Genomic DNA, 16,208 nt, shown 5'->3' with positions numbered 1-16,208 from the left:
CTATTCCTAGATGGCTGATATTTTTTTTACCATGATTCGGTGTTAGATTTTGTTCAGTGCTTTTCTGCATCTACTGATATGATCATGTGATTTTTCTTCTTTAGTTTGTTGATGTGAAAGATTATATTTATTTATTTTTGAATGCTTAACCAGTTTCCTCTATTCCTAGATGGCTGATATTTTTTTTACCATGATTCGGTGTTAGATTTTGTTCAGATTTTGTTCAGATTTTGTTCAGATGCTTTTCTGCATCTACTGATATGATCATGTGATTTTTCTTCTTTAGTTTGTTGATGTGAAAGATTATATTTATTTATTTTTGAATGCTTAACCAGCCTTGGATACCTGGAATAAATCCCATTTGGTGATGGTGTATAATTCTTTTTATACATTCTTAGATTTGATTTGCTAATATTTTTTGAGGATTTTTGTATCTGTATTCATGAGAGATATCAGCTTGTAGTTTTCCTTTCTTGTAAAGTAGTTGTCTGGTTTTGGAATCATGGTAATGCTGGCCTTGTGTAATGAGTTAGAAAGTCGTCCCTCTGTTTCTATCTTCTAGAAGAGATTGTAGAGAATTGGTATAATTTCGTCCTTAAATGTTTCATAGAATTCACCAGTGAATCCATCCAGGTCTGGTATTTTCTATTTTGGAAGGTTATTAATTATTATTATTTAAACATTTTAAAAATAAATTTATTTAATTTATTTATTTTATTTGTGGCTGCATTGGGTCTTCGTTGCTGTGCATGGGCTTTCTCTAGTTGCAGCGAGTGGGGGCTACTCTTCATTGCGCTGCGCGGGCTTCTCACTGTGGTGACTTCTCTTGTTGTGGAGCACGGGATCTAGGCATGTGGGCTCAGTAGTTGCAGCACACAGGCTCAGTAGTTGTGGCTTGTGGGCTCTAGAGCGCAGGCTCAGTAGTTGTGGCACATGGGCTTAGTTGCTCCGTGGCATGTGGGATCTTCCCGGACCAGGGATCAAACCCATATCCCCTGTGTTGGCAGGTGGATTCTTGACAACTGTGCCACCAGGGAAATCCCAGGTTTTTAATTATTGATTCAATTTCTTTAATAGATATAATCATATTCAGATGGTCTATTTCTTCCATGTGTGAACTTTGGCACATTTTAAGGAATTGGTCCATTTCATCTAGGTTATCAGATTTGTGGGAATAGAGCTGTTCATGATGTTCCTTTATTATCTTTTAATATCCTGGGATCAGTAGTGATGACCCTTCTTTCATTTCTGATATTAATCATTTTTCTTCTTCCATTTTTTCTTAATCAACCTGGCTAGAGGCTTATTGATTTTATTGACCTTTTTGAAGAATTCATTGGATTTTGTTGATTTTCTCTATTGATTTCATGTTTTCTATTTCATTGATTTCTGCTGTCATTTTTTTTCTTTCTTTCCTTCTGTTTACTTTGGATTAAGTTCATTTTCTTTTCCTAATTTCCTAACGTGGAAGGTTTTTAGATTATTGATTTTAGATTTTTCTTATTTTTTAAATATAAGCATTCAGTGCTATAAATTTCCCTGTAAGCACTGCTTTCACTGTATCCCACAGCTTTTAATAAGTTGCATTTTAATATTCATTTCATTCAAAGCATTTAAAAAGATTTTTTTCTTAAGATTTCTTCTTGACTCATGTATTATTTGGAAATGTGTTGTTTAATCTCCAGATATTTGGGGGACTTTCCTGCTATCTTTCTGTTACCGATTTCTATTTTAATCCAGCTGTGGTCTGAGAGCTTACTTTGTGTGATTTCTGTTCTTTTACATTCATTAAGGTGTTTTTTATGGCCCAGAATGTGATCTATCTTGGTGAATGTCCATGTGAGCTTGAGAAGAATGTGTATTCTGCTCTTGTTGGATGAAGTAATCAATAGATGTCAATTATACCCAGTTGACTGATGGTGCTGTTGAGCTCAACTACGTCCTTACTGATTTTCTGTCTGCTGATCTGTCCATTTCTGCGAGAAGGGTGTTGATGTCTCCAACCATAATAATGGATTCATCTCTTTCTCCTTACACCTCCATCAGTTTTTGACTTGTCTATTTTGACACTCTGTTGTCAGGCACAAACACATTAAGGCTTGTTACATATTCTTGGAGAACTGACCCCTTAATCATTATGTAATATCCCTCCTTATCCCTGATAACTTTCCTTGATCTGAAGTGTGACTGGTCTGAAATTAATACAGCTACTCCGCTTTCTCTGTATTAGTGTAATCATGGTATATCTTTCTTCATCTCTTTATTGTTAATCTATGCATATCTTCATATTTTAAGTGTGTTTCTTAGAGACAACGTATAGTTGAGTCTTGCTCTTTGATCCACCCTGACAATCTCGTTTATTTGTTATATTTAAACCATTGGCTTTTAAAGTGATTATTGATACAGTTGGGTTAAGATCTACCATATTCGTTATAGTTTTCTATTAGTTGCTCTGTTTTTTTGTTCTCCTCTCTGTTTCTGATGTTTGTGGGGTTTAGTTAGCATTTTATATGACAATTTTTTTTCCTTTCTTGGCATATCAGTTATACTTCTTTTGGTGGTTGCTCTAGAGTTTGTAATATACATGTACAACTAATCCAAATTCACTTTCAAATAATGCCACCCTCCTTCACAGTTAGTGAAAATATCTTATGGTAACAAGATAATCCTAATCTTCCTGTTCATTGCTGTATCATTGCTCATTATGACAGTAATTCACATATATATTAATATATCTCACAATCAAGTACATTGTCACTGTTATTATTTTAATGAACTGTTGTCTGTTAGCTCAATTAAGAATAAGAAAAATAAAAGTTTTAATTTTACCTTACTTATCCTTTCTCTAGTGCTCTTCCTTTCTTTATGTAAACCCAAGTTTCTGAACTATATGATTTTCCTTCTCCCTGAAGAACTTCTTTTAACATTTCTTGCAGGGCTCATCTACTGGGAACAAATACCCTCAATTTCTATTTGTCTGAAAAAGTCTTTCTCCTACACTGCTGAAGGATAATTCTCTAGTGTTCAAAATCCCAGGTTGGAGTATTTTTCTTTCAACAATTTAAATATATCACACCACTCTTGTCTTGCTTGCATGGTTTCTGAAATCAAATGTAATTCTTATCTGTGCTCTTCTATAGGTAAGGTGTTTTTTTTGTCTGACTTCTTTCAAATTTTTTCTTTCTTTTTGATTTTCTAACATTTAAATATGATATGTCTTAGATGGTTTTTTGGCATTTTTCCTGCTTGGTGTTCTCTGAGCTTCCTGGATCTGTGATTTGGTGTCCAACATTAATTTGGAGGAAATTATCAGTCACCATTGTTTCAAATATTTCTTTTCCTTTCTCTCTCTCTTCTCTTTCTGGTATTCCCATTATGTGTATCTTACACCTTTTGTAGTAATCCCACAATTCTTGGATATTTGGTTCTGTGACTTTTTCCAGTCTTTTTTTCTATTTGCTTTTCCATTTTGGAAGCTTCTACTGACACATCCTCAAATTCAGAGATTCTTTCCTCAGCTGCGTCCGGTGTACTAGTGAGCTCATCAAAAGCATTCTTCATTTTATTGTGTTTTCAATCCCTTGCATTTCTTTTAGATCCTTCCTTAGAATTTCTGTCTCTCTGCTCCATTGCCCATCTGTTCTTACATGGTTTCTACTTTAAACATTAGAGCCTTTTCTGTATTAATCATGATTGTTTTAACTTGGTCTGAAAATTCCAACATCTTTTATCGTACCTCAGTTTGATTTCGATGCTCATTCTGTCTCTTCAAACTGCATTTTTTTGTGTTTTAATATGTCTTGTAATTTTTTCTTGATAGGCAAGATATCCTGGGTAAATAGAACTGCCATAAATAGGCCTTTAGTAAAGTGGTGGTGAGGTGTAAGGGGAGGGGAAGCATTCTACAGTCCTGTGATTAGGCTTCGGTCTTTCAGTATCCTGTGTCTCTGACCTGTGACCTTTGTAAGTGCTCCTCAGTTCCCTCCCCCCACTCTCTTAGGTGGGACAGATGGCTAGAGTGGGGTGGAGTTGGGCATTTCCTGAGTCGTCTAGGCTCTGATAAATCCCCAATAGTTTAGGCTCTGATAAAATCATTTCTCTTGAGGACAAGCCTGATTAAGAAGAACAGAATGCTCTGTCATATTTCAAAGGGCTCCTTTTCCCCTCCCCATGCTAGAAGCATGAGGAGATTTTCATTCAATATCACTGTGAAGATCTGGTCAAGCCCCAGGAGGTAAAAATCACAAAAGTGTAAGATCCCTCCTGTGACTACCCCACCCGCTGGACTTTTTAACTCTCAGACTTGTCCACCCTGAGCTTCCAGTGGTTCATCAATTACAGTTTGTATTTTCTACCTTGGTACTGTGTCCCTTCGAGGTTTGTGCTCAGGGGTTTCTGCTCTGGTAAGTTGTGATTTTCTGTATTTGCCTGTCTATTTCTTTAATTTTGAGGGCAACAGTTTGCCCTGTGACCTCACTTCTCTTAATTGTTCTTAAAAGAGTTGTCGATTTTCCAGTTATGTTATGTTAAAAGACATAAGTCAAATTGTTAGGAAAGAGTGACAACTTCCAATCTCCTTATATGCTGAACTGAAAACTGGAAGCCCATATCCATGTAGATTTCAGGATCAACTTGTTTTTCCTTTTGTTTTTAAATAGATTTATTTATTTATTTTCCATCTTTGTCTGTATTGGGTCTTCATTGCTGCACGTGGGCTTTCCCTACTTGTGGCGAGAGGGGCTACTCTTCATTGTGGTGTGCGGCCTTCTCATTGTGGTGGGCGGCCTTCTCATTGTGGTGGCTTCTCTTGTTGTGGAGCACGGGCTCTAGGCACGTGAGCTTCAGTAGTTGTGGCTTGCGGGCTCTAGAGCACAGGCTCAGTAGTTGTGGTGCATGGGCTTAGTTGCTCCGTGGCATGTGGGATCTTCCCAGACCAGGGATTGAACACGTGTCCCCTGCATTGGCAGGCGGATTCTTAACCTCTGCACCACCAGGGAAGTCCAGAATCAACTTGTTAATTTCTGCAAAAAGGCAGCTGAAATTTTAACAAGTATGGCATTAAATCTGTACATCAATTTAAAGAATACTGCCATCTTAACAATACTAAGTTTTCCAATCCATGAACACAGGCTGTCTTTCCATTTCTTTCGGTCTCTTTAGTTTCTTTCATGATGATTTGTGGGTTTCCAAGGACTTGTTTTGCTAAATTTATTCCTAGTGTTTTATTCTTTTTGAAACTATTATAAATGGAATTGTTTTAAAGTTTTATTCTCAAATTGTTATTATGATGATGGAAATTCAATTGATTTTTGTATGTTGATTTTGTATCCTGCATCCTTGCTAAACTCATTCACTAACTTTAATACTTTTTGTGCAGATTCTTGCCAATAGAAATACTTTGCCCATTTCAATCTGGTGCCTTTTATTACTTTTCCTTGCCTGAATGCCCAGGCTAGGACCTCCAGTACCATGCTGAATAGAAGTTTTGAGAGCAGACATCCTTTTCTTTTTTCCCAGTCTTAAAGGGAAAGCTTCTGTATTTTACTATTATGATGTTTCATAGGGTTCTTCATAGATGCCCCTTGTTGTTTTGAGAAAGTTCTCTTCTATTTGTAGTCTGTTGAGTATTTTTATCATGAAGGGATGTTGGATTTTGTCAAATGGATTTTTGAATGTCAAACCAATCTTGTATCCTGGGATAATTTACACTTGCTCATGGTGTATAATCCTTTTTGTATGTCAATAGATTCAGGTAGTTAGTATTTTGTTGAGGATTTTTTCATCTATATTCATAGGTTTGTTTTTTTTTTCCCTGTGATGTCATTGTCTGGTTTTGGTATCAGAAAAATACTGGCCTCATAGAATGGGTTGTAAAACTTTCCCTCCTCTTCTATTTCTGTTAAGAGTTTGTAAAGCATTCATTAAAATTCTTCCTTAAACATTTGGTAAAACTCATCTGTGAAGCCATCTGGTCCGGAGCTTTTCTTTGTGAGAAGTTTCTTGATTACTAATTTTATCTCTTGTTATAGGTCTATTCAGATATTTTACTGATTCTTGAGTCAGTTTTGGTAGTTTGTGCCTTTCTAAGAATTTGTGTATTTCATATGGATTATTTGATTTCTTGGTATACAATTGTTCACAGTATTTCCTTATGATTTGTATTTCTGTGGTGCTTGTAGCAGTATCACCTCTTTCGTTCCTTATATTAGTAATCTGAGTCCTCCCTTTTTGAGTTTTCTGGTCAGCTTAGCTAAAGGTTTGCCAATTTTGTTGATCTTCTCAAAGAACTAAAAGAATCTTTTAGTGTTATTGATTTTTCTCTATTTTCATAATTTTACTTATTTCCACTCCAATCTTTATTATTTCCTTCCTTCTTCTGGCTTTGAGTTTAGTTTGCTCTTTTTGCTTTTTGTAGTTTCTTAAGGTAAGAGATTAGATTATTTATCTGATTTCTTTATTTGTTTTTTTAAAATATAGGCATTTACAGCTGTAAATTTCCCTATAAGACTGTTTTAGTCGCATCTCATAAGTTTAGGTATGCTTTTGTGTGTGTGTGTGTGTGTGTGTGTGTGTGTGCTTTCATCTAAGTGTGTTTTCTATTTTTTTTGTGTGTGTGTGTGATTTCTTCTTTGACCAGTTGGTTATTTAACAGTGCCTTGTTTAATTTTCATCTATTTGTGAATTGCCCAATTTTCCTTCTGTTATTGATTTCTAATCTCATTCTATTCTGGTTAGAGAACATACTTTTCATGATCTTAATTCTTTTAAATTTGTTTAAACTTGGTTTTTTTCCTAACATATGGTCTATTCTGGAGACTGTTCCACGCATAATTGTGAAAAATATATTTCCTGCTGTTGTTGGGTGGAGTGTTCTATAGATGTCTATTAGGTGTAGTTAGCTTATAGTGTTGTTCAAATCTTTAATTTCCTTGTTTATCTCCACTATAGTTGTTCTATCCATTATTGAAAGTGGGCTACACAAGTCTTCAACTATTATTTTTGATTTGTCTATTTCTCTATTCTCTATGCCATATTTTGCTTCATGTATTTTGGGTACTGCTGTTAAGTGTGTATACATTTACAATCATTATATCTTCTTGAAGGATTGACACTTTTTATTATTATAATATGTCCTTTGTCTCTAGTAATAATTTTTTTGCCTTAAAGTCTATTTTATTTGATATTAATACAGCCACTGAGCTCTCTTTTTGTTACTTTTGCATGGTAACCTTTTTCCCACCCTTTCAGTCTCAACCTATTTGTGCCTCTGAATATAAGGTGTGTCCCTTATAGAGAACATATAATTGAAGGATACTTTTTATTTCATCCATTCTGCCCATCTCTGCCTTTGAACTGGAGAGTTTAATCCATTTCCATTTAATGTAATTAGGCAGGATTTATATCTGCCATTTTGCAATTTTTTCTCCCATTTTTCTATTTTTTATACTTTTTGTTTTCTATATGTCTGATGCTTCTGTTTCTCTATTTTTCCATTATTTGAGTATTTTGTGTTAAATAGATATTTTCTAGGGTATTATTTTCATTTTCTTGTCATTTATTCTACTTTTAGAAAAAGTTATTTTCTCAATGATTGTTTTGGGGACTATAAGTAACATCTTAACATATCTCAGATTCATACCACCTTAAATTCAGTTGAATATAAAAATTTTGCTCTTATATAACTCCATTCCTTCCCCCAGTGCTGTTATTGTCATCCAAATTACATCTTTATACATTGTGTTACCTTCAACACAGATAACTATAGCTTTATACAGCTGTCTCTTAAAACATTTAGTATAAAAAGGTTACAAACATACATTTATAGTGTCTTATATATATACCTATGTAGTTATCTTTATCATGCTTGTTATTTTTTCACGTGGATTTGAGTTACTCTCTGTGTCCTTTTATTTTAGCCTAAAGGAATCCCGTCAGTATTTCCTGTAGAGCAAGTCTGCTAATGAAGAGTTTCCTGTTTTGTAAAAATCTGGTAATGCCTTAATTTCTTCTTTATATTTGAAGGGTAGTTTTGCTGGATATAGAATTCTTGGTGGACAATGCTTTTCTTTCAGCACTTTAAGTTTGTCATCCCACTGCCTGCTGACTTCCATGATTTATTATGAGAAATCAGTTGTTAATCTTATTGAGCTGCCCCTGCATGTAATGAGTCACTGCTCTCTTACTGCTTTCAGTATTCTCTTTGTTTTTCAACACTAGGAAGTTTACAGCTCTGACTTATCCTTCTCCTCCTACTTGCTCAGAGCCTCACGTCAGTCAGAAGTGAGAACTCAGGGACTTCTTGGGTCGTTCCACAGCATGGGTACAGCTCTGGGCATGCACACTGTCCTACACATGTGTGTGGCTTTCCATAGTCCCAGGAATACTGGGAGTTTTCAAAGCCCTCTATGAACATCTCATTCTGTATTTTTTGTTTCTAAGCTTTTGGTTAACCTAATGTTTGTCCCTTCTGTTATTCACTGCCATAGGCAGCTATGATGTTAAACAATTGTCACTGATTGTTTTCAACAAATTCCCACAGGTAGGAAGCAGTTTGTCTTTAATGAACTCTAAGTCAGGTCAAATAAAGAGAGGTCTTCTAGAGAACCACCAGGCATGTCAAATAATGACAACTGCCCCTTCCACTGGCTGCTAGGCTGCTTGTTCTCACTGTGACTGTGGGCTATTTGTTTTAAGACTACAGTGGAGCTGAGACATGGGGGTGGGAACAGGGCAAGTTAAAATGCTACGAAACTTGCTCTTCTTATTTAGTTTCAGTCATTTTTTCTTGACTAAATGCCCCTCCCCCAAGATTGCTGGTTAATTTTCAGAGTCCTGAAAAAGTTGATTTTAATTATTTTCCCAGTGTTGGCATTGCTGTTATGGAGGGAAAGATTTTTGGACATATTCCCTTTACAATTCTTCTGCTCATGGAACTTTAAAGAGCCAGTGAAACACTGCCCAGGTGAGATTTTGCAGCACAGTAGAACATCTCAGTAATCGTATTACATGTGATGATTACTATAATGAGGAACTCACAAAGATCAAAAGCCTTTATGCTTATGACCACCATGAGAGGGGTTAGCAGTTCCTCCTACCAGAAAGTTGAATTTCCTGATAACTGTATACCACTATGAATGATGATATAATAGCTCTCTATCTTAGAGAGAAGAAAGAAACTGAAATTTTTATGATTGAGGAAAAACGCACCTGGGGGTTTTGACATTCTCCTAATCCTACATATCACTGGAAAACCCAGAAATATCTCCCGGTTCCTTTCAGCCCTGTTTCTGGCAAAATATTCACTCATAGTTTTGGAACCAGAGATTGTTGCTTAGGAAGGTATAAGCATGATTGACATGAGGAGCAAGGAGCCCTCGTTGTAACTTCAGTACCTCTGAGGTTTCTCTTAAATACAAAGAGAGAAGAATGCATGTTTTAAGAACAAAACCAAACACCTTTGAAGCATGAGGTTTTTAAATTGGTCACCAATAGCATAATACCCAGTAAGTCTGACCAAAGACTTCTCCAGGAAAACTATTTCAAGTGATCAAAGAAAAAAGGTGTCTATCAAAAGAATTTGTTAATACTAAAAAAAAATGGATGACTTAAAAATAAAAAATGCCATCTATTTCATTGTAAATAATTACCTCAGCTTGACTTATGCACCTTACTAACACTAGGTTTGGGATCATGTAGGCAGTTAGTTATTAGATTTTCCCACTCTGAACAGCATTCTTGTCCTTTAAAGGCACAATTCTAAGTCTTATAATCCTGTTTCCTTAACTGGTAGATTCATATCTATGGAGAGGTTGTGAAATCTTATCTAGGAGATCTTGAAGTTGAGTGTTGCACTTGCAGCTCCCTGGGATTCCAAGATAGGATAGAACTACAACATGTAGAGGGGCCCTTTTGTTTTTCTGTCCCTGCCCCTCATTTATTATTTAAACATAGCTCCCCTCCCTTCTCAAATTCCCAGCCTGCTCATACACACCTAAGTCTCCTCCAGTATTTATTAAATACCTCAGGGAAATGGTAAGTAACTTTTTATAAAATGGTTGAATACCACAATAATCATTGTTGGGAACAAGATCCACCAATGGATGCTAAAATTAATGGGTGAAATTTTGAGGAGAAACAAGTTCACATAGTTTCAAAGTCTTACCTCCCTTGATATGATGCACCAAGAATTCACCATCATTTCATTGCCAAAAATGTTCGACCTCATGCAAATCATGAGAAGACATTAGACAAACATAAATTGGGGAACATTCTACAAAATAAACCATCAGTACTCCTCAAAAGTGTCAAGATCATGAAAGATAAGGAAAAACTGAAGAACTGTCAGAGATTGGGGGAGACTAAGGAGAAAAAAAATAACTGAATGAAATTTGGGAGACTGGATAATTCTATATGGAACAGAAAAAGGATATTAGAAGAAAAAGTGATAACATTTGAATAAGGTCTGTATTTTAGTTAGTAGTGTTCTACCTGTGTTAATTTTATAGATTTGATTATTGTACCATAGATACCCAATGTAATAACCTTAGGGGAAATTCAGAGGGGTCTACAAGAACACCATACTATTTTTGCAACTTTCTGTAAGTTTAAAATTTGTTCAAAATAAAATGTTAAAAAAAACATTGCACACAATTTTTAGCATGTCAAAGGACTATTTTTTTCATTCCTTTGATCATTTTTTGTCATTCTACTCAAAAACTTGATATTTTTGGACATAATATTCTAATGAGAATATAACTAATGCAGACTATGGGTGGAAACATTTTGAAAGAAAATAAAAAGTATTATACCAACGTAAGGTTGTATTCTCAAATTCTCATGCTGCTTTTTCAAAGTTTAATTTACACCCTGTTTTGTGTTTAAAATGCATTGTACACTGGTGGTGTTGTGAACTCACATAGTTTACGACAGGCGTGGGATTTAACTTAGAAATTCTTTTGACTACTTTCCAGATTGGAGGGACTCGATATTCACAGCTGAACGTTTAATGGTGTAGCTGGAATTTTTATTCCTTAGGGACTTCAGAATCTATTGCTTGTAGACTAATTTAAATGCTCAAACATTAGGAATTTGGTTTTGTTGGTTTTCTATAGTTAAGAAGTGTTTAAAAGCAAATGAGACACGTAAAGTTGGACAAAATAAAATGGTACATGCAATCTTGAGAGTTATAATTTGTAGTTAGCCATAACTAGGGGAAGTTACGAAGTCCTAGTCATCTCATCTAAGAGGAAGTGCCAACCGAGTCCATGCTTCTCCATCTTAACGTGTACAGAAATCTTCTGTGGATTTTGTTAAAATGCAGATTCTGACGCAGCAGGCGTGCGGTGGGCTCCTGGATTCTGCCTTTCCAACCAGTTCCCAGGAGATGATCCTGGTCCATGGACGACATTGTGAGTGGCAAGAACCTAAATGGCTGGAAAGGACACGCTATGTACGAGTCCTGTCTACTGCAGGTGTACATTTTCAAAGTGGATTTAGTTTTAAACAAGTGAAATGTTTAAGTACCCTCAGGCAGTGCAACCGATAGCAAAATTTTGAGGAACTCTCTCCAATGAAACAAAGTCTGGAGGAAGGGAGTGCTGCGTGTGGCGACCCCGTCACCCCAATGTCAGGCGTTGCCCGAGCAGAAACTCGGAAGGAAAGAGACTGGACTCAGTCTGAGATGAAGCTGAACCAGTCCACGCCCTGCCCGTAGGGTGGAAGCAAACACATCCCCAGGAGCATGTCTACCACCGCCACCAGGGGGCGCGCCGCCACAGCTTTTTCAGGCCGGCGGTGTGGACCGTCAACCTCACCTTGGGCGGCGCGGGGATGAACCGAGATAAGGAAACGGATACAGCACCTTACGGTGGTGGTGGTGGGGCCATCCCACTGTTTCAGAACCTGACTCCGGGTTTCTCCGGTGACAGGTACTTGGTGATGGGTAATGTGTGAACAACTCTTAGGATGTTACACTGGCGTTTGAGCTGGGCATGAATTGAATCCAATTCCAATCTGCGGTTAGATTCCAGGTGTAGGGGAGGCGGGGTTTGCGGTGGGGACCCTCACGCGGATAACACAGAGCTGTTAAAGTGAGAAGAGCGACTGACTTCGGCATCTCTTTCTTTTGAACGTTGTGTGTCTTCAGAAGGCCTCCTGGCTGCAAACATCCTGCCGAGGAAGGGCTGCCATCATCTTTCTAGTTATCATCGAGGGAAGAAATGGCCTGCACATAGATCTGTGGCCCAATTCGATGCACAAGTCCCGCTTCCTGCAAAGGCCGACCCCCCAGGGTGGGCTGCCCTCCTCGGCCATCTTCCGGCCCCTCAGAAACCAGCAGGGGCGTAGGGCAGCCAGAGAAACACTGGGCGCATGGCTCACGCAGGCAGGCGGGGCCAGCATCAGACTGTGTCAGTTCCCTTAATTTAAGTCAACTTGTCTTAACTACTTACACATGAACAGATTCTTTTACTTGTTCCTTATTTTTTAAGTTAGAAAAATAGGACCTGCTGATGCCAGAAAAATAATTCTAAAAATAAAAACAGTATAAAAGTGAAAGTCCTTCCTCATTCACTAACCTCCACCCCAAATCCTGAAAGCCCACCTCCAGAAGTAACCATTGCTGCAGACATACACTCAAGTGATTCTGCTTAACTTTGCAAAAATGACATTATACAATTCATAATGCAGCTTGCTTTTGCCACGTAAGATGCATAGTGTAGTCTATCAGGATGAGCTTTGAAACTTAAAAACGATCAAACATTTTACAGATCTGTCTTCTTGATTGAAAACAGGATTCCTAAGCCTAATATTTATATGTTAACAAAAATACGACCTCAGGGCACTTCTTAGCTCTCCCTGCTACACTCAGCATCCTGTCTGCCCTAGTTTACAGTGACAAAATAAAATGAGTGGGGTTTACATGTTCTCTTTCCGAATGATTCTGATAGAATGAGCAAATTGTTCAAACTGTAAATGCTTAATTTTTGTCCTCTGAGGATTTAAAATTTTAACCTCTATTATTTTTCCTGGCTCTGGATTTTTTTTTTATAGGACTTTTTTTTTAATAGCACTTGTGTGAAACAGGAGACAGATGTAGCCATAGCTATAGGATATGCTTGTGTACCCTCTATTTCTTCCAAATAACCAAAATAAGTCAATTAAAAATATTGACAAAAAGGGGGCAGGTAATATATTTTTCATTCTTAGATTTTCTCTCCAGGATCCACCAAAAAAACATGCCAAGCTGTCCCTTTCTTTTGAACAACAGAGCTCAAACTTTAACACAGAAGAATCCCTGGAAGCTTCTGAATGATGGAGATTTCCAGGCCTCCTGAATCCCATTTCCTCAGGATGGGCTGGGAATGGATGTTATTAACAAGATCCCTTGTACTTTTTATGTCCACCGACATTGGATTGAAAGGATCCTCCAAGGCTCTGCCCCAGCCAGGGGGCCGGGGAAGGGAATCTTTCGGACAGTACCTTAACTCTACTTTCCTCTCATCTAGAAGAAACAGGATGGAAAGAATGTACATGAACTGGGTTGTGCTTTTTCCATTAAAAGCTGCCTCCAAATTTTATGCTCATCTTAGGAATTCTTCTAGGCTTGTCTTGAAAAGCCTAACCCCCTAAGTTTGCCAGGTGACTGGCTGTCCTGCAGTTACCCCTGGGTGGTGTAACCGGTTTGAGAAGCAGCCCATGACTGTTTCAATTTCAGCTGAAGTTCCTTCTAAAACGAGCCAATCTGGGAGGTCACTTGTCTCTGATCCAGAGGCAATGGTTTGGTTATTCTTGGCTTACTAAACTTGGAAAGGAGCTGAAGCATCAGGTAAAAAACAACCTACACCTACGCAGCACGAGAAAGAAACAATCACAGCTCTACACACCCGTGCGGAAAGATCCCACAGAAACAAGGTTGAGCAAAAGCAGCCTCTGTTCACCTGAAGTTCAAGGACAGGCACCTACGACCCAGGGTGACAGAGAGGTGGGAAGAGGGGTTACCTTCAGAGGGTTATCGCCTAGTGGGGGGTTGGCATGAGGGGGACTTCAGGGGGGCAGAGAACGTTCTAAGTCATGATCTGGAACCTAAGTACATTGTCCATGCGTAGATAAAGTCATTGAGCTAAATGTTAAAGCTGTGTGCAGGTTATTATACATAAATATACTTCAATAAATTTAAAAAAAAGATGATGGGCAGCTCTGACTATGACAGTGGTCTACTGGGAAAAAATATCTACAGTCACATCCATGCAGCGAGTCAAAATCACTCAACAAATGCCAACCATTGGGCAAAAAGAAAATAAAAATTGGAAACAATTATAAAGTAACTGATTGACTTTACTGTACACCTGAAACTAACACAACATTGTAAATCAACTATACTCCAATAAAAATTTTAAAAAATTAAAAAAAAAAATAAAACAAGCAGTTTCTTTTAAGTCCGTGTCTAACTGAACTATTAAAATCCCGTGAGCCCCACCTTGCTGAGAGGGTGCTCTCACACACCTCCTGACCTGGAGTGTGGACACATGCACCCACATCTAGGAGTGAACGTTTTGTGCTCTTTGAAATGCCGACAGCTCAGGAAGCGTCTAAAGGAGCAGTTTTACCAGCTTTTTGATGAGGGCATCAAACAAGGATGGGGAAGGGATAAGTGGTCAGGCGCCCCTTGGTGAAGCTGGGGTTTTGTTGGCATCTGAGTGACTGATGTGCAGGTGACACATCTGGAGGTGAAGAGCAGCCAGACGGTTTTGCCAGGGCCGCAGTTGACCAGACCAGGCCTGAGATGGGAGGCCTGGGAGTTTGTGTCTAGGCAGACATGAAGGGGGTGCCACAGCCGAGGGCTGTCCCAGGGTCACCCATGCAAGAGTCTCTCCCTGTTCTCCCATCCACCGACACTCGGCCTTATTGTGTTTGGGGGTGTTCTGTGACCACTTAGCGTCTGTCCTCTTTGCTTGGGCTTTGTCTCCCTGTGTGAGAGGCGGCCACAGCCAGGAGGCTGACTTGTCGCCTCACCAAGCAAGTGGCTCCCCTGATTTTCTCCTCTCCTCCGTCCCTTCCTCCCTCTCCATTGGTGGCTTGTCTAACAACTGGCCTTGTCTGGTGTTATAGAGGCACAACCCTGCCTTGTTGTGGAAACTGCTCTGTCAGGTCTGGGCGCTTTTGGCAGGGGAGGCTGGAGCCTGGGAATGAGGCCGGAGGGCACAGAAGACCCTGGTGGTCTGGGCCTCACTCACTGGGCTGACATCAGCACGTGCATGTGGTCCTTGGTGATGGAGGCAGAGCGATGAGAAAGACAAACCACTTCTGTGCCCTCATAATCAGTCCAAAGTCTCTGCATGGAACTAAAATTGGAATGATTTTAGGAGGTAAAAACAGGGGGCATGGATGGTGACCCCAGATCCAACCCAGGGTGCCAGGCTGAGGAGGTGCCGTGTCTGGCTCTTGGAAGGGTGCAGGCTCTGGCACATCTTGGGGTGTTGCTTCTCTTTCCAAGCAAGCGAATTCTCAGACTAATGTATCAGGGCCTGGAATTTTCTCCCCGAGGCTCTTTGCACAAAATGTGAGATCAAATGCAAACAGATTAAGAAATAAAAGGCAAAAGCTGCCTCGGGATTGATGAGGCTCCTGATGGTGAAAGATAAATAGCACATGAGTTATTTCAGCTCCCGCTCCTTCCAAAATTCAGTTTCCTGGGGGAGCTTCCAGAGACTGGGATAGGGCAGGTAGGACAAAAATAACTGTTTTCCTGGGAAGAGGAGCTCATGGGGGGGCTCTGTCTCCCTCCTCCAGTGCTGCCAGAGGACTTGCAACCTTACCCCCGGCCCCCCAAGCATGCCTGCTGGAGGGAGTGGGTGCTTCCCTCCTGCATGGGGAGCCATCCCTGTGCCGGGTGAGGGACCCACCGGCCGAAGGTGCTGTCAGGCTGGGGACCGGAAGTGCCTATTTTTCTTCTGTGGGTGGTTGGCTTCTCAGGGGTTTTTGTCTCTGCTACACCCCACTTTGCTCTGAAACCTGTCAAAATGAATATGAACTAAAAATCATTTCTAGGCACCCCGGAAGTGATCTCTCATCTCTCTGTCTCCCTCCCCTCCCCCAACCTTCCTCCCTTTCTTCCCATCAGTGCAGGTGCAGAGAGCATTTCCAGGGAATTGCCAGCTCCTGGTTTCTCCCCTCCTCCCTCCTGCTCCCTCCCCCGACACCTCTCCCAC

The sequence above is a fragment of the Physeter macrocephalus genome, chromosome 14 (assembly GCF_002837175.3).
Source record: "Physeter macrocephalus isolate SW-GA chromosome 14, ASM283717v5, whole genome shotgun sequence".
NCBI lineage: Eukaryota > Metazoa > Chordata > Mammalia > Artiodactyla > Physeteridae > Physeter > Physeter macrocephalus.
The sequence above is the reverse complement of the archived record's forward strand: the minus strand, read 5'-3'. Positions refer to the sequence as shown.